This window comes from Manihot esculenta, chromosome 4 (genome assembly GCF_001659605.2).
Source record: "Manihot esculenta cultivar AM560-2 chromosome 4, M.esculenta_v8, whole genome shotgun sequence".
NCBI lineage: Eukaryota > Viridiplantae > Streptophyta > Magnoliopsida > Malpighiales > Euphorbiaceae > Manihot > Manihot esculenta.
The window spans coordinates 16,888,901-16,908,562 of record NC_035164.2 but is presented as its reverse complement, the minus strand read 5'-3'; positions in this window follow the sequence as shown (position 1 = coordinate 16,908,562).

The following is a 19,662-nucleotide window of genomic DNA, read 5'->3' as shown; positions in this document are numbered from 1 at the left end:
TGCCTCAGTTGCTCAAACTCAATCATCTTCAGTTCTCTGGAACTGTCTGGAAAAGCCCATCCAGTGAACTCATTCGCAAATTCCTCCCACGTCATACCGTCTAGTCTCGGGTCCACATAACACTTGAACCATTCCCGTGCCTTTTTGCACTTTAAAGTGAACCCTGCCATCTGAATGGCCCTGCTATCATCCGCCCCTAGCTCATCAGTTATTGTCTTCACTACTCTCAGATACTCAAAGGGGTCATCCCCTTACTTGTATTTGGGAGCATCCAGCTTGAGGTAATCTGTCATCTTTACCTTGCTCCCACCAGCTGAGCTAGGTCTAGGAGGTTGAGTAACTGGGGCTGCTAGTTCTGTAGGTGGTGGAGGTGGGGGTGCAGCATTCCCCGAGGTGGGGTTTGCCGGGTTTGGATAGAAAGGTGAGGGTGGATAAGCTGGGTACTGTGTATAAGGTGGATAGAAAGGTGGATAAGGCATGTAGGTAGGGTAGGGGTTAAAGCTGGAGTAATCCGATGTACCTCCTATCGGATACCCTGAACCCTGTGGGAAGGGTGGATAATGGGGTGGAAAACCATACCCCGAGGCCTGAACGCCTCTCTGAGACTCCCCTGTCCCTTCTTCCTCCATGCTCACATCCAGGTTCCCATCCCTCCTCTGATCCTCTTCCATAACCTCCCTCACATCTGAAGAACTTCCTCCTTTATCAGTCCCCCTTCTGCTAGCATCAAAAGACCTTCTAGGGTCCCTTGACACTCTTTCTCTGTTGGCTCTACAAGACATTGCCCTAGGCAATGTAGGAGGACGGGCGCTCGTGCCCTCATCCTCAGGTGGCACTCCAGTCAATCGTGCAGATCGACGAGTTCCTCTCATCCTGTTTTCTGAAAAACAGTACACATCATACAAACATTAGCATCATATGGTTCATGTGGGCACACATGAACCCTCATCACATATACATCATTCATATCATAGCATCAATGCACATGTATATAATCATGGCATTTCACATCATCATACAAGACAGGACTCCACATCCTATCCTAGTGGACATGATCTTTCCTATTGTGCTTGACCTTCTAGAACATCTATGAGCACGACACTCTAGGTCCAATCCTATGAACCTAGGGCTCTGATACCATTCTGTAACGACCCGAAAATCGGACCGCTATCGGCGCTAGGATCCAGATCGGCTTAAGGCCGCCGGGACCCGTAGCAAGCCTGACATGCAACCTGAAAACCTGTATAATCCCATACATGATCAATAACATGCATAAAAATTTAAAACTTTTCCTTCAAACATCCAACTCAACCTGAACATACATGTACATAGTCATAATCATAATCGTGATCCCTCTGTGGGATCTCATCAATGCCCCAACGGGCGATACAACATGAGATGAGTTGGCTTTTATGAACATTATAAAACATTTTTGATCATGTAATAAAAGGGATACCTCATACACAATGTCAAGCACAATATCTAATCCTCAATATCATTACATGACTGAAACTGTACTTTTACATAACATTAATACATTTATCATGTCCACACTATCTATTACATACATCAGACTTCATTACTCTTGTAAACCTCCTGGTCTACCCTGTACCTGCAATCCTGGGGAAAAGGGGAGAGGGGTGAGCTACTAGAGCCCAGTGAGCAGAATAATAAAAAAAACATTTAAATTATATGGATCATGGAATGCATCACATTGTAATACCCGGCTAGAATCCGGCACCGGAATTCCTGTTGTCTGGTGGAATCCGGGGTGTCGGAATTCTAAAAAGGGTAGGATTTATGTTTTACTAGGTGTTATGATGTGTTTAAATTTTTGAAGGTTAAGGGAAGTGAGTTTTGAATTGAAATGACCTAAGGCAGTTGAGCCAAGTTCGGCCGCCGAAAGTAAGTTCGGCCGCCGAAAGTGTTTGGCTTCCGAAGGGAAGTTCGGCCCCCGAATGTTGCATGGTGTTGCATGCGATTGGGCAGCCGACATTGAGTTGGCCAGCCAGCTTTTGGACATCCTTAGTCAGCATTGTGGACAGGTGTTATGTTCCCTTCTGGCCACGTCTCCCTTGGTTTATTTGCTGAGTTTGAGCAGCTCATGCAGGAGTTTGCTCATTCACCAAGTTTTGAGAGTTTTAGTAAAAAGTGAGTTTGAGAGAGTTTGAGAGTGTGAGAGGAGGTGATCCGTTTTCTCTTGTTCAGAGTGTGTAGCTTCTTACTACAGGAGGTAAGTGATGTTCTTGAATATGTTTTCTGAAGGTTTTTAGGGGGATTTGTGGAAGGAGATGCATGTTTAGGTTCTTAATGATAGTTTTGATGAGTTTGCATGTATACATGTTTATGTGTTATGTTTGATTTGTTGTTTGGGGTTATTAGATAGTTTTGGACCCCTGTGATCATATACATGAGTATATGTATGTTGAGGAGGTGAAGTTTGCATGGTTTGAGTAGTTGAAGGAAAGAAGGAGGTGGTTTGCCGTCGGAACTGAGTTCTGGATGAACTCAGGTTCGGCAGCCGAAAGTTCATTCGGCCGCCGAACCTCTTGCATGGTAGCTTAGGCTGCCACAGCTTGCCCCCGAGTGTTTTTGCATGTTCGGCTCTGTTTGGAGGATTCGGCCGCCGAAGGTGCCGCCGAAGGTGCTTGAGTTTCGTCTCTGGAGAGGACATTCGGCCGCCGAACCTGCCGCCGAAAGTGTTCTGTCCAGCTTTTCTTTTGCATGCGTTGCATGATTAGTTAAGTGAGTTTCAGGGGATTCTTGGGGAGTTTAATAGAAGTATTGATAAGTTAGTTTGGTCCCTCATTTGAGTCTATCTGTATAGGTACAGACCAGAGGAACCAGAGAGAGCAGCAGTGAGTACTGCTCCAGAGATTCAGAACCTGCAGAGTCAGTCAGTCCAAATAGCCAGAGGTGAGTGGAACTAAACTTATGACGTTTAATGGAATCACAAACTGCTTTTAGCATCTCTCATGCATCATGTTTATGCCATAGGTTGATTGCATTAGTATCCACGAATATGTTGCATTGCATTGTTATTTGATGATGTGAGTAAATGCTGAATGATCCAATAGTCACAGACAGGAAGACCAGGAGCCTTTGACTACGCCCTGGCACGTATAGCAAAGACCAGGAGCCTTTGACTACGCCCTGGCAGGTATAGCAAAGTCCAGGAGCCTTTGACTACGCCCTGGCAATGGTAAGTTTACAGGTGTTATATACACATATACATATATGACAGGAAGACCAGGTGCTCGATTCTACGCCCTGGCACAGAGTTACTGGGACTATGTGGTGACAGGTTTACTCTTGATGTGGCTTGTCTGTGATATGGTGCATTCCATGAGATCATATTTTACTGAGATGTTTTACTGTTCTACTCACTGGGCTATAGAGCTCATCCCACTCCCTTAACCCCAGTTTTGCAGGTTCAGTATTCAGTGTACAGTGTACAGGGACAGTCCAGCAGAGTACAAGAAAAGTAAAGAGATCTGTAATAGCTTAGAGTGGACATGTAATATTAAAGAGATGTAATAGTTGTTGCTTGACCTAGTGATGTATGTGTTGTACATGATCATGTATGAGATTTACAGGTACACAGAGAGTATAGCAGGCTTGCTACGGGTTCTGGCGGCCTTAAGCCGACCTGAATCCTAGCGCCGGTGACGGTCCTTTTTGGGGTCGTTACAGATTGGTATCAGAGCCCTAGGTTCACATGATCGGACCTATAGAGACAGTGTTGGGCTCAGACAGGATAGAAGTGGTCAAGCACAATAGAAAATCATGTCCACTAGGATAGGGTCTTGAGTCCTATCTGCTATGGTATGCCATGAGTGTTGCATGTGTATGAGTGATATGTGATGTTTATGTGCTAAGTGGTATGTTATATGTTGTGTTTCCAGAGTAAGATGCGAGGAACTCGTCGATCAGCTCGATTGACTGGAGTCCCACCAGAGAATGAGAGACCAGCTGCTCGTCCTCCTGCATTGCCAAGGGCAAGGTCTCAGAGATCTAGCAGGGAAGGTACGTCAATAGACCCTAGAAGGTCTGTAGACGAGAGCAGAAGAGGAACAGTTAGGGGAGGAAGATCAGAGGAAAGGAGGGAAGCTATGGAGATTGATCAGTCTAGAGATGACAGCATGGGTATAGGCAGTTTTGAGGAAGGTATGGGAGAATCACAGGGTGGTGCTCAGGCCTCAGGTTTTGGTTATCCATCCTTGTTTCAGGAGCCAGAGTATCCGATGGAGGGGATGTCGGAGTACTCTCGATTTGACCCATATCCTACATACATGCCATATATGCCATATCCTCACTATTACCCATCATATCCACCATATCCTATGTATCCATCTTCCCCTATACATCCAAGTGCAGCACACCTAGAGCCAAATGAACCAAATGAACCAGTACTACCACCAGAACTAGTAGCCCCTGTTGTTGACAGACATGAACCTAGCTCATCTGGAGGTAAAGTCCAAATGACAGAGTACTTGAAATTGGATGCTCCTAAATACAATACGGGAGATGATCCATTTGATTACCTCAGAGCAGTTAGGATGATAACCAGTGAATTGGGAGCAGATGATAGGAGAGCCATTGAGATGGCAGGTTTCACATTAAAATGCAAGAAAGCCAGAGAATGGTTTAAGAATTATGTGGAGCCTAGAATGGACAGTATGTCATGGGGAGAGTTCGCCAATGAGTTTGCAGGGTGGGCTTTTCCTGATAGTTCGAGGGAGATGAAAGTAATTGAATTTGAACAGTTGAGACAGACAGACGAGATGAGTGTTGATGAATTCACAGATATCTGCTTCAGTACGTTGGTCAAGCCTATGATACTGATCAGAAAAAAGCAAGAAGATATACCATGAGACTTCATCCCAGGTATTCTTCTTTGATCCTTCCAGCTGAGAAGGAGAGTTTTCATTCGATAGTAGACGCAGCCAGGAAAATGGAAGCTAGTGCCAAGATTCAGAAACAGTCAACGGCACAGGCTTCGGGTTCTAAGGCCCCCAGTTCAGGTTCTACAGGCAGTAAGAGATGGGATAGAGCGAGAGGAACAAGGAAAGGGTTCTGGAATAAAGTCAAGTCAGGTCTGGGAATAGGTAGTGGCTCAAGCTCTGGCACAGCTCCAGTCTGCAGACGTTGCGGAAAACCACATGGAGGAGTTTGTCGGTTGGGATCTACAGCTTGTTTTCGATGTGGACAGGAAGGGCATATTGCTCGGGATTGTCCGCAGATGACGTTTGTACCATCCCAGCAGATGAGTTCAGGCAGTGTGGTACAGCCAGTTGTACGGCCAGCAGCTCCAGTCATGCCTCAGACTAGTGGCAGAGGCAGAGGTAGAGGGGTAGCCTCTACTTCAGCAGCAGGTTCCCGAGGTGGAAATCCGGTAGCCCCAGCACGGATTTTCACAGTGACACAGGAGGAGGCTAACACGTCGAACACAGTGGTGTCAGGTAATCTCATCATTGGGTGTTCAGATGTGTATGCTTTGATGGACCCCGGTGCTTCTCATTCCTTTATTGCTTCGAGAGCCATAGAGAGGTTGGGTTTGATCAGTTCTGAGTTAGAGTATCCTCTCTGGGTCAGTGGACCTAGATGTGACCCATCAGTGGCAGTGTCAGTCTGTCGTTTCAGTCCAGTGTTTATCGAGGGTAGATACTTTCCAGCTGACCTTGTGGTTCTAGATTTGACAGATTTTGATGTCATTCTAGGGATGGATTGGCTATCTGCATATAGTGCTACGTTGGACTGTAGAGAGAAGCTAGTGAGTCTCAGAGACCAGGATGGGTCAGAGTGTGTCTTCAGCGGAGACAGGAGAGGTACACCCAGAGGTATGATTTCAGCCCTTCAGGCTCGTCGTTTGCTTAGGAGGGGTTGTCAGGGGTTTCTAGCTCATGTGAGAGAGCTAGACAGTCAGGTGAGGGAACCAGCCACAGTACCAGTAGTCCGAGAGTTTCTCGATGTGTTCCCAGACGATTTGCCAGGACTACCACCTGATAGGGAGATAGGGTTTGAAATTGAATTACTGCCAGGTACTAGACCTATCTCTATTCCTCCCTACAGGATGGCACCAGCTGAGTTAACAGAGTTGAAAGCACAGTTGCAGGACTTGGTAGATAAGGGTTTCATCCGCCCTAGTACCTCACCTTGGGGTGCTCCAGTGCTCTTTGTCAGAAAGAAGGATGGATCCCTCAGACTTTGTATCGACTACAGACAGTTGAACAAGGTCACTATCAAGAATAGGTATCCTTTACCACGGATTGATGATCTATTTGATCAGCTAGCTGGAGCAGGTTGTTTCTCGAAAATAGATCTGAGATCTGGGTATCATCAGTTGAGAGTCAGAGAGGCAGATGTGCCTAAGACAGCTTTTCGGACCAGATATGGGCATTATGAGTTCTTAGTGATGCCGTTCGGGTTGACTAACGCCCCTGCAGCATTTATGGATCTCATGAACAGGGTATTCAGTGAGTTTCTGGATCACTTTGTCATTGTGTTTATCGATGATATCTTAGTGTATTCCAGAGATGCAGAGGAGCATGCCCAGCATCTGAGGATTGTTTTACAGACACTGAGAGAGCATGGTTTATATGCCAAGTTCTCGAAGTGCGAGTTTTGGTTACGGAGCATTGCCTTCTTGGGACATGTGGTATCAGCAGAGGGTATTGAGGTAGACCCCAAGAAGATAGAGGCTGTAGCTAACTGGCCCAGACCCATGACAGTGACTGAGATTAAAAGCTTTCTGGGACTGGCAGGTTACTACAGGAGGTTCGTTCAGAACTTCTCAAAGATAGCAGCTCCTATGACCAGATTGACTCAGAAGAACCAGAAGTTTATATGGTCAGACCAGTGTGAAGAGAGCTTTGAGGAGCTCAAGAGGAAATTGACCACAGCACCAGTGTTAGCTCTGCCTGTGAGTAATGAGGACTTCACAGTATTCTGTGATGCCTCTCGCGTGGGATTGGGTTGTGTATTGATGCAGAGTGATAGAGTAATAGCTTATGCTTCTAGACAGTTGAAGAAGCACGAGTTGAATTACCCTACCCATGACCTAGAGATGGCAGCAGTTATCTTTGCACTTAAGATGTGGCGGCATTACCTTTACGGGGTTAAATGCGAGATCTTCACCGATCACAAGAGTTTACAGTACATCTTAAGTCAGAGAGAACTGAATTTGAGGCAGAGAAGGTGGGTCGAATTGCTCAGTGATTATGATTGTAAGATCCAGTATCATCCGGGTAAGGCGAATGTTGTCGCAGACGCCCTAAGCCGGAAATCACTAGGCAGTTTATCCCATCTAGCAGCAGAGCGGAGACCAGTTGTGATGGAGCTTTATAAGCTCTTTGACGAGGGATTACAGTTAGAGTTGTCTGGTACAGGTGCATTGATAGCACAGATGAGAGTGACACCTGTGTTTCTGGAGCAGATAGCTCAGAGACAGCATGAGGACCCTGAATTGATGAAAATCGCCAGAACTGTTCAGTCAGGCAATAGTGCAGAGTTCAGATTTGACAGTAAAGGGATCCTACGCTATGGGAGTCGACTTTGTGTACCAGATAGGGGCAGTGTGAAGGAAGACATTATGAGGGAAGCTCATAATGCGAGGTATAGTGTTCACCCAGGAGCCACTAAGATGTATCAGGATCTGAAAAGGGTCTATTGGTGGCCAGCCATGAAGAAAGAAGTGGCGCAGTTCGTGACAGCCTGTGAGGTTTGTCAGAGGGTGAAATTAGAGCATCAGAAACCAGCAGGAATGCTTAACCCATTACCGATTCCAGAGTGGAAATGGGAGAACATAGCCATGGATTTTGTAGTGGGTTTACCAGTAGCGTCCAACAGGATAGACTCGATATGGGTGATTGTGGACAGACTCACGAAATCTGCTCATTTTCTTCCAGTACGGAGTAACTATTCTGTGGATAAGTTGGCACAGGTCTATCTGGATGAGATAGTGCGATTACATGGAGTTCCAGTGTCTATAGTTTCAGACAGAGGACCTCAGTTTACTTCTCGCTTTTGGCGGAGTCTGCAAAGTGCGATGGGCACGAGATTGGATTTTAGTACTGCTTTCCACCCACAGACTGATGGACAGTCAGAAAGGACCATCCAGACTATAGAGGATATGCTTCGACTATGTGTGTTAGACTTTGGCGGTTCTTGGAAGCAGCATCTACCTTTGGTGGAGTTTGCCTACAATAACAGTCATCATGCTAGCATTGGGATGGCTCCTTATGAAGCATTATATGGGAGGAAATGCAGATCCCCTGTTTGCTGGGAAGAGGTAGGAGAGAAGGCTCTTGCAGGGCCAGAGTTAGTTGACATTACCAGTAGAATGGTGCCCATGATCAGAGAGAGAATCAGAACAGCTCAAAGTAGACAGAAAAGTTATGCAGACGTTCGCAGAAAGCAGTTAGAGTTCCAGGAGGGTAATTGGGTATTGCTGAAAGTGTCTCCAATGAAAGGAGTGGTTCGTTTTGGGAAGAAGGGTAAATTAGCTCCACAGTACATTGGACCCTTTAAGGTGTTGCAGAGGATCGGAAATGTGTCGTATAAGCTGGATTTACCTGCTTCTATGGAGAGAATTCACCCGGTATTTCATGTTTCTATGCTCCGACAGTTTGTGTCAGATCCGAATCAGGTTCTGAGTGAGCCTGAAGTGGAGATTCATACGGATCTCACCTATATAGAGCAGCCAGTGCGGATTCTGGACACGCAGATCAGACAGCTAAGGAACAAGGAGATTCCGATGGTGAAAGTTTTATGGAACCACCATGATCTAGAAGAGTGCACATGGGAGACGCGGGAGTCTATGCTCCAGCAGTATCCATGTTTGTTTTGAGGTTAGTTTCCTCCTTGTGTTATTTTGTGTTTTAGGAACATCCGAGGACGAATGTTCTTAAGGAGGGGAGAATGTAATACCCGGCTAGAATCCGGCACCGGAATTCCTGTTGTCTGGTGGAATCCGGGGTGTTGGAATTCTAAAAAGGGTAGGATTTATGTTTTACTAGGTGTTATGATGTGTTTAAATTTTTGAAGGTTAAGGGAAGTGAGTTTTGAATTGAAATGACCTAAGGCAGTTGAGCCAAGTTCGGCCGCCGAAAGTAAGTTCGGCCGCCGAAAGTGTTTGGCTTCCGAAGGGAAGTTCGGCCCCCGAATGTTGCATGGTGTTGCATGCGATTGGGCAGCCGACATTGAGTTGGCCAGCCAGCTTTTGGACATCCTTAGTCAGCATTGTGGACAGGTGTTATGTTCCCTTCTGGCCACGTCTCCCTTGGTTTATTTGCTGAGTTTGAGCAGCTCATGCAGGAGTTTGCTCATTCACCAAGTTTTGAGAGTTTTAGTAAAAAGTGAGTTTGAGAGAGTTTGAGAGTGTGAGAGGAGGTGATCCGTTTTCTCTTGTTCAGAGTGTGTAGCTTCTTACTACAGGAGGTAAGTGATGTTCTTGAATATGTTTTCTGAAGGTTTTTAGGGGGATTTGTGGAAGGAGATGCATGTTTAGGTTCTTAATGATAGTTTTGATGAGTTTGCATGTATACATGTTTATGTGTTATGTTTGATTTGTTGTTTGGGGTTATTAGATAGTTTTGGACCCCTGTGATCATATACATGAGTATATGTATGTTGAGGAGGTGAAGTTTGCATGGTTTGAGTAGTTGAAGGAAAGAAGGAGGTGGTTTGCCGTCGGAACTGAGTTCTGGATGAACTCAGGTTCGGCAGCCGAAAGTTCATTCGGCCGCCGAACCTCTTGCATGGTAGCTTAGGCTGCCACAGCTTGCCCCCGAGTGTTTTTGCATGTTCGGCTCTGTTTGGAGGATTCGGCCGCCGAAGGTGCCGCCGAAGGTGCTTGAGTTTCGTCTCTGGAGAGGACATTCGGCCGCCGAACCTGCCGCCGAAAGTGTTCTGTCCAGCTTTTCTTTTGCATGCGTTGCATGATTAGTTAAGTGAGTTTCAGGGGATTCTTGGGGAGTTTAATAGAAGTATTGATAAGTTAGTTTGGTCCCTCATTTGAGTCTATCTGTATAGGTACAGACCAGAGGAACCAGAGAGAGCAGCAGTGAGTACTGCTCCAGAGATTCAGAACCTGCAGAGTCAGTCAGTCCAAATAGCCAGAGGTGAGTGGAACTAAACTTATGACGTTTAATGGAATCACAAACTGCTTTTAGCATCTCTCATGCATCATGTTTATGCCATAGGTTGATTGCATTAGTATCCACGAATATGTTGCATTGCATTGTTATTTGATGATGTGAGTAAATGCTGAATGATCCAATAGTCACAGACAGGAAGACCAGGAGCCTTTGACTACGCCCTGGCACGTATAGCAAAGACCAGGAGCCTTTGACTACGCCCTGGCAGGTATAGCAAAGTCCAGGAGCCTTTGACTACGCCCTGGCAATGGTAAGTTTACAGGTGTTATATACACATATACATATATGACAGGAAGACCAGGTGCTCGATTCTACGCCCTGGCACAGAGTTACTGGGACTATGTGGTGACAGGTTTACTCTTGATGTGGCTTGTCTGTGATATGGTGCATTCCATGAGATCATATTTTACTGAGATGTTTTACTGTTCTACTCACTGGGCTATAGAGCTCATCCCACTCCCTTAACCCCAGTTTTGCAGGTTCAGTATTCAGTGTACAGTGTACAGGGACAGTCCAGCAGAGTACAAGAAAAGTAAAGAGATCTGTAATAGCTTAGAGTGGACATGTAATATTAAAGAGATGTAATAGTTGTTGCTTGACCTAGTGATGTATGTGTTGTACATGATCATGTATGAGATTTACAGGTACACAGAGAGTATAGCAGGCTTGCTACGGGTTCTGGCGGCCTTAAGCCGACCTGAATCCTAGCGCCGGTGACGGTCCTTTTTGGGGTCGTTACACACATCACATCTAATCACATCAAGGATGAATTTGTCACCAATAGCCCTCTACATGGTCCAACTGTGCCATAACGTAGAATGGGTCCTGGTCTTTCCCTTACATATCATAACATAACAGTGTCCAACTGTGCTAGAACGTAGAATGGGTCCTGGTCTTTCCCTTACATATCATAACATAACAGTGTCCAACTGTGCCAGAACGTAGAATGGGTCCTGGTCTTTCCCTTACATAGTGCCAGCGAACGTAGAATGGGTCCCACTGGTCTTACATTCCATACCGTACACATCACACCATCATATCATAGATCGAGGGCTATGGATCATCCAACATTCATCCACATCAACATTTAACATATGCAATGCAACATATTCGTGAATTCTAATGCAAGCAACCTAATTCATCACATGGCATTCATGATGCATGAAGCATGCTAAAAAGTACATTATTTGTTTTAAAACATAATAGGTTATTCCACTCACCTCTGGATAGCTCCGACCAGACACTGGGGCAACAGACTCACTGCTGGGGTCCTCGGTTCCTCGGGTCCGAACCTACACAGGTGGACTCAAGTGAGGGACCAAACATACATGAACATAACTCTAAACTATTCCCCAAAAACCCCCTAAAACATCATGGAATAATCATAGAAAAACATGCAAGGAAGGGCTGGACAGGGCACTTTCGGCGGCAGGTTCGGCGGCCGAAAGTCCCTCCAGAGCCGAAAGTCAGGCAGGTTCGGCGGCACCTTCGGCGGCCGAAACTCCCAGACAGAGGCGAAACTCATGCATGTTCGGCGGCACCTTCGGCGGCCGAAAGTCCCAGACAGAGACGAAAGTCTCTTTTCGGGGGCAACTTCGGCAGCCGAAAGGCCTGCCTCCCCAGCCATGTTCGGCGGCCGAAAGCTCCTTCGGCTGCCGAACCTGGTTTCTGCCAAAGGGCAGAAACTTGGTTCCCTTATGCATTTATGCCTCCAAAACTAACCAATCATGCATAAACCTATTCTACAACATTCTCAAGCATTCACAAGCAAACATACAAGTTCCTAGGGGCATCAAAGCATCAAAAACCCCAACTACAACACACAAGCAACTCACATTGCTCAAAAACATACATTTATACCCATAAACATAACTATGACCTAAACATGCATTCTACCCCCATGAACTTCATAAAACTTACTTAAAACATAACATAAGCTAGAGATCGACTCTTACCTCTTGAAGATCGAGAGTAGAGGCGACCAAACTTGGGGTTGGAAGAGATTCGAGTTCTCGAACCTCAAAGCTCCAAAACTTTGCTCAAAAGCTCAAATCTTCAAAACGAAGTTAAAACAAGTGAAAAACTTGAAAGATCTAGAGGAAAAACATCAAAGATCGGTGAGGGGCTGCGGAAAGCTCACCTTGGCCCAAAATGGGGAAAAGCTCGCCCGTTTTCGGCTAAGGGACCCTTTTATAGTGGCTGGCTAGGCCACGTTCAGGGGCCGAATGTGCCTCCGCATGCATGCCATGTTCGGCGGCCGAACTTGAGGTTCGGCGGCCGAACCTGGACTTCCCTCACTTGTGCTTTCGGGGGCCTAAAGGCGCTCCCGAAGGCATGCATGTTCGGCGGCCGAACTTGAGGTTCGGCGGCCGAACCTGAGTTTTTCTCCAAGGTTGTTTTTATGCAAAAACTCATTTCCATTTTACTTAAAACCATGAAATACCTTAAAACATTTTATGAAAACATGTTTCTACCCTACTAGAGGCTTCCGAAATCCGAGATTCCACCGGACGGTAGGAATTCCGATACCGGAGTCTAGCCGGGTATTACAGTAATCTCTATTGTGATATACAACAACAAATATTATCATTCTACATGGTACCAGAGCAATTCTCATAGAGATTTTTTTCTTTTCTCTCGTCAAGTTTTAAAATTTTTTTTGGAGACTTAGAGCTTCGTTCATTTGGGTTATCCATAAAGAATAACATTTGGATCTCAGCATCGCTGGAGTCGCCACATCGACCCTTTGTCAGATCTGAGGTTTGTTTGCTGTTCGGGTGCTGGGTGGAGGTGTTGTTTGGTACTGTTCATATTTGGGTATTGTTCATCAGCACTGTTCACAGTACTATTCACGGGTACTGTTCATCTGATCCTTTGTTATTTTGATTGTTTTGGGTTGGTTGTCCTGATGGCTGAAGTTAAAACCACCGTAACTGATGTGATTCCTGTGATGACTAAAATCACGGAACACAAATTAAATGGATCTAATTTTTTAGATTGGAGTAAGACTATCCGTATTTATTTACGAAGTATTGCAATGGATGATCATCTTACCAAGGATCCTCCAACTGATGAAACTCGTAGAGATTGGATGAGGGATGATGCTTGTTTGTTTCTGCAGATTCGAAATTCTATTCATAGTGAGGTGATTAGTCTTATTAATCACTGTGAATTTGTTAAAGAATTAATGGAGTATTTGAAATTTCTGTATTCTGGCAAATGGAATATTTCCCATATTTATGATGTGTGTAAGACGTTTTACCGAGCCGAGAAAAATGATAGAATTTTGACATCCTATTTTCTGGATTTTAAAAGAGTTTATGAAGAAGTTAATGTATTGATGCCCTTTAGTACATATGTGAAAACTCAACAAGCTCAACGAGAGCAAATGGATGTTATGAGCTTCCTTGCAAGTCTCCCTTCAGAGTTTGAGATAGCCAAATCTTAGATTCTTTCTGACTCTGAAATATCATCGTTACATGATGTGTTCACTAGGGTATTGTGTATAGAATCTCTAATTCCTTCACACCCCACTAGTGCCCTTGTTAGCCGCAATGACAGTGGCAGACAGGATAATAGAGGTGGGCAAAGAGGAGGTTTTAATGGTGGTAAAAGATCTCAGCGTTCTGGGAAAACAGGTTCTACTTCTGACTCAGGAGGAATCATTTGTTATTACTGTCGCGAACCTGGACATACTAAGAAGACATGTCAAAAACTACAGAATAAGAATCAGCGCACACAAATGGCGTATATGGTAGTTGAGGCCCCTTCAGATCAGAGGATTTTGATATCTGAAGATGAGTATGCACAATTCACCTAATACCAGAAATCTCTAAAATCCTCTAATTCCTCCTCTATCACTGCAATTGCTGAGTCAAGTAACTCTACTGCATGTCTTGTGTCTTCATCCTCCAAATGGGTTATTGATTCTGGTGCTACCGATCATATGTCAGGTAATTCTACCCTTTTGTCCAATCTTGAGTATCATGCATCGACTTCTTATGTTACTCTTGCTAATGGTACTAAATCTTTTGTCATGGGTTCTGGTCATGTCAACTTAACCCCTTCTCTTTCTGTATCCTCTGTGTTATGTCTCCCTAAGTTTGCACTTAATTTGCTTTCTGTTAGTAAACTCATTTGTGCATTGAATTGTTGTGTCTCATTCTTTCCTGATCACTGTATTTTTCAGGATCTTTCGACGAAGCAGATTATTGGTAGAGGGCGTGAGTCAAAGGGTCTCTACATCTTGGATCAGCAACTACCTAGATCACTTGCATGTTCCACGCGTTTAACACCTTTTGATGTTCATTGTCATTTGGGGCATCCTTCTCTCTTGGCTTTGAAGAAGTTATATTCATAGTTTCATTCTTTGTCTGTTTTAGATTGTGAGTCTTATCAATTTACTAAACATCATCGTTTGCCTTCAGTATCTCGAGTCAATAAACGGGCTTCGTCCCCCTTTGAGTTAGTACATTCAGATGTTTGGGGTCCTTGTCCTACTGTGTCTAAGTCTAACTTTAAGTACTTTGTTACTTTTATTGATGACTTCTCTCGTACTACTTGGTTATTTTTAATGAAGAGTTGTTTAGAATTATTTTCTATCTTTTGTGTGTTTTATACTGAAATCCAAACCCAATTCAATGTTCCCATTCGTATATTGTAAAGTGATAATTCTAAAGAGTATCTCTCTGGGGAATTTCAATCTTATTTGTTACAAAAAGGGATTCTTCATCAGTCCTCTTGTGTTGACACTCCTTCAAAAAATGGAGTTGCCGAAAGAAAAAATCGACATCTTCTTGAAGTAGCCAGAGCCTTCTTATTCCAAATGAAAGTACCTAAATGTTTTTGGGCTGATGCTGTATCCACTGCTTGTTTTTTTATTAATCGCATGCCTTACTCCATCCTTCATGGTGATATCCCTTATAATATTTTATTTTTCACTAAATCTTTGTTTCCTATTGAGCCACGTATCTTTGGGTGTACTTATTTTGTTCGTGATGTTCATCCATAGATTACTAAATTGGATCCCAAATCACTCAAATGTGTCTTCCTTGGTTACTCTCGACGTCAAAAAGGATATCGTTGTTTTTCTCCTGATTTGATTTGGTATCTTGTGTTTGTAGATGTAACATTCTTTGAGTCCACTCCATTTTTTCCGCCATCATCTGTTTATAACACCCAAGGTGAGGAAGATGACCTTTTGTTATACACTGTTCACTCTCTGTCTCCTAAGACTACTCCTACACCTTTCGCTCATGTGCCAGGTCGCCCTTCTATCTTTCATGTGTATTCCAGACGCTTAGAGGACTCTGACTTCGCTCCGCTACCCGCTTCTTCATCGATAGATCCTGCTCCCACTGATCCTTCACCGTTTGATTTGGATTTGCCCATTGCTCTTCGCAAAGGTAAGCGTACTTGCACTTTTCCTATTTCAACTTGTGTCTCTTATGATCAATTATCCTTTTCTTCTCATTTTTTTTCCACTACTTTATATTCTATTTCAGTTTCCAAAATTGTTATTGAGGCCTTGTCCCATCTTGATTGGCGTGCTACAATGGAAGAGGAAATGATGGCTCTTGACACTAATGGTACTTGGGAGTTGATGTCCTTGCCCCCAGGAAAGTGGGCTATTAGGTGCAAATGGGTGTTTACAGTGAAAGTAAATCCTGATGGATCTGTTGCTTACCTCAAGGCCCGTTTAATAGCCAAAGGTTATGCACAAACTTATGGAGTTGACTATTCTGATACATTTTCCCCAGTTGCCAAGCTCGCATCTGTTCGATTGTTTATTTTCTTAGCAGCTACACCTGATTGGCCTTTGCATCAACTGGATATTAAAAATGCTTTTCTTCATGGTGATCTTCAGGAGGAGGTCTATATTGAGCAACCACCTGGTTTTATTGCTCAGGGGGAGTCAGGCAAGGTTTGTAGACTTCTAAAATCCCTTTATGGCTTGGAACAGAGTCCTTGGGTATGGTTTGGCAGGTTTAGTGAGGTGGTCCAACAGTTTGGAATGAAGATGAGTAAGTGTGATCACTCAGTGTTTTATAGAAATTTTGATAGTGGAGTAATTCTGCTTGTAGTATATGTGGATGATATCGTTATCACAGAAAGTGACATTGCTGGCATCACATCCCTAAAAAAATTTCTTAAAACACAATTTTATACAAAGGATTTGGGTTCATTGAAATATTTATTGGGAATCGAAGTTATGCGGTGTAAGAAAGGCATCTTCTTATCTCAAAGAAAATATGTTCTTGATTTGTTAGCAGAAACAGGAAAATTGGGTGCTAAGCCTTGTAGTGCCCTAATAACCCCTAACCTTCAACTTACCACAGAAGACAGTGAGCCATTTGCAGATCCTGAAAGGTATAGAAGATTAGTTGGCAAGCTGAATTATTTGACGGTGACTCGTCCTGATATTGCATATTCAATGAGTGTGGTAAGTCAGTTTATGTTCTCTCCTACTGTTGCCCAGTGGGATGCTTTGGGACAGATTCTTTGTTACCTTAAAGGGGCCTCAGGGCGAGGCCTATTCTATGGTAACCATGGGCACTCAAATATTAAATGCTTTTCTGATGCTGATTGGACAGGCTCGAAGGTTGATAGGAGGTCAACTACTGGATATTGTATTTTTGTGGGAGGTAACTTGGTCTCATGGAAAAGTAAGAAGCAAAATGTGGTCTCCCGTTCTAGTGCTGAATCTGAATATCGAGCCATGACATAAGCCGTTTGTGAAATCTTGTGGGTACGTCAACTATTGGAAGAAGTTGGGTTCTCAAATTCGGTGCCTGCTAAGTTGTGGTATGATAATCAAGCAGCTATCCACATTGCCTCCAATCCAGTTGTAACGACCCGAAAACCGATACCCTACCGTAACGGCCCGAACCGCCACCGGCGCTAGGATCCAGATCGGCTTAAGGCCGCCGGGACCCGTAGCAAGCCAAACATACCTCCTATCACCTGGTCAAATCCCATACATGATCAAAACTTTAACATAAAAACTTAAACATCTGATGTACAAACCGAACTTGACCTGTATGCGACATAACTGAAAACATAAAAGGACCCCCCTACTAGAGCCCTCATCAAAACTCTAGCTGGGTCTACATAACATACATCAAGCCGGAGTCACATCCAAAGAACCAAACCTAACATGTGCATGCATCAAACCACAACACAAGACCTCCACTAGGGTCCTCATCAAACTCTAGCGTGGTAAACAACACATGCCACAAGATTAGTTCAAACACAACTGTAACCTCTAGCATACATACATCATGTATTAAACAGGGACTAACCAAGTCTCAGGGCCAAGCACAATTCTAATCCGTAAACATAACTCCACTTACTTACATTACATACTCTTACAAATCATATATATATCAATTACAATACATGTCCACACTAAAAGTACTAATCTAATACTATTACATGTACAAGACCTTTACCCTTGACGTCTTCCTGGCCTACCACTGACCTGCAAAACTGGGGTTAGGTGAGAGGGGTGAGCTAAAAAGCCCAGTGAGTAGAAACAAAGAAAACAGTTCATTAATTACATGCTTTCATGAAATGCGTCACAGCACAAACAAGTCATATCACGGATTGGACCCAATCCCAAAACATCCCTTCCAGTCTCAGTATGCCCGGCTCGGCCGGGTCTCACAACCTTCGTATGCCTGGCCCAGCCAGGTCTTACAACAACTGTATATGTATGCCTGACCCGGTCAGGTCTCACAACATCTCTAGGGCTAGTGGGGTCGTCCTTGGTCCAATCTCCATCAACAGTAAATAATGCAATGCTTCATATTCGTGTAACTAGTGCAATCAACCTATTACATATAAACATGATGCATGAGCATGCTTTAGGCATTTGATTTCATAAAATAAAAGATTAAGTTTAGTTCTACTCACCTCTGGCAGACGCTGAACTAACTCTGCAACTGCTACTACTGGTGGCCTCCTCGATCCCTCGGGTCCGATCCTACACAGGTGGACTCGAATGAGGTGCCAACACACTCTAAACAACTCATAAACAACTACCCAAAAACCCCCTAAAACATCACTTAAACATGCATAGAAAACAACCTTAAGAAGGCTGGACAGGGCACTTTCGGCTGCACCTTCGTCGGCCGAACCCTCTCTCCAGAGACGAAACTCGGGCACCTTCGGCGGCACCTTCGGCGGCCGAAAGTCCCACTCTAGAGACGAAAGTCAGACACTTTCGGCGGCCGAATCCTTCCTTCAGCGGCCGAAAGTCTGCTTTCAAGCCAAAACTCAACTTTCGGGGGCAAGGTTAGGCGGCCAATCCATGCATCCAAAGGCAGGTTCGGCGGCCGAAACCACCTTCGGGGGCCGAACCTGAGTTCTTCCCAGAAGGGCAGAACTCAGCTTCTCATGCATTCAAGCCTCCCAAACCTTCCAAACACCCCAACACAAGCACCCAACTTAACCAAAACATGCATAAACCTTAAACTATGCACCAAGGAGCTTAAACAAGCTTAAACTCCAACAAGGAGCATCAAAAACATACATAGATAGTTTATGACCCACATAGGCCAAAACCATCAAAACAACCCATAACCTCACTTACTCTTTCCCAATCATGCATACACTCTCCCACATGCATAACCTAGCCTAAACATTCAACATAGCATCATATAAACACACATTGGGCATCACATAACATACATTGGGCATAAAACCCATATAACTCCTAACATGCATTTCTACCCATACTCAACCATCAAAACCTCTTAAAACTTCATTAAAACATGAAGGAAAGCAAAGATCTACACTTACCTTTTGAAGATCGAGGGTTGTGCGATCCCTAACTCGGAGGTGTGGAGAATCCAAGCTCCAAAAGCTCCAAGCTCCCAAAACTTCTATCTAAGCTTTAAAACTCTTCAAAACAGCCATAAAACTCATGAAAACATGAAGGAGATGAAGAAAAACATGAAAACGGCCAAGGGAGGACAAAAACTCACCTGAGCTCGAGAATGGGGAGAAAACTCGCCCATTTCCGATCTGAGGGCTCTTTATAGGTGGCCTGGTCAGAGACCTTCGACAGCCTAACGTGCCCCCTAAACTCATGCATGTTCGGCGGCCGAACTTGACTTTCGGCGGCTGAACTTGACTTTCGGCGGCCGAACCTTGGCTCGTTCAAACAAAGCTTTCGGAGGCCAAAGGCGCTCCCGAAGCCTTCCCATGTTCGGCAGCCGAACTTCACTTTCGGCGGCCGAACCTGGCAAATGCCTCCTTGGTCTTTTCTTTTTAAAACTCAATTATTTTTCATTTAAAACCATGAAATCAGTAAAAACATTTTAGAAAACACATTTTACCCCTCTAGAAGCCTCTGGCATCTTCGAAATTCCAGATTCCAACGGAGATTCCGCCGGAAGGTAGGGATTCCGATGCCGGAATCTAGCCGGGTATTACACCAGTATTTCACGAGAGGACTAAACACATCGAGATTGATTGTCATTTTGTTCATGAAAAGGTTCAA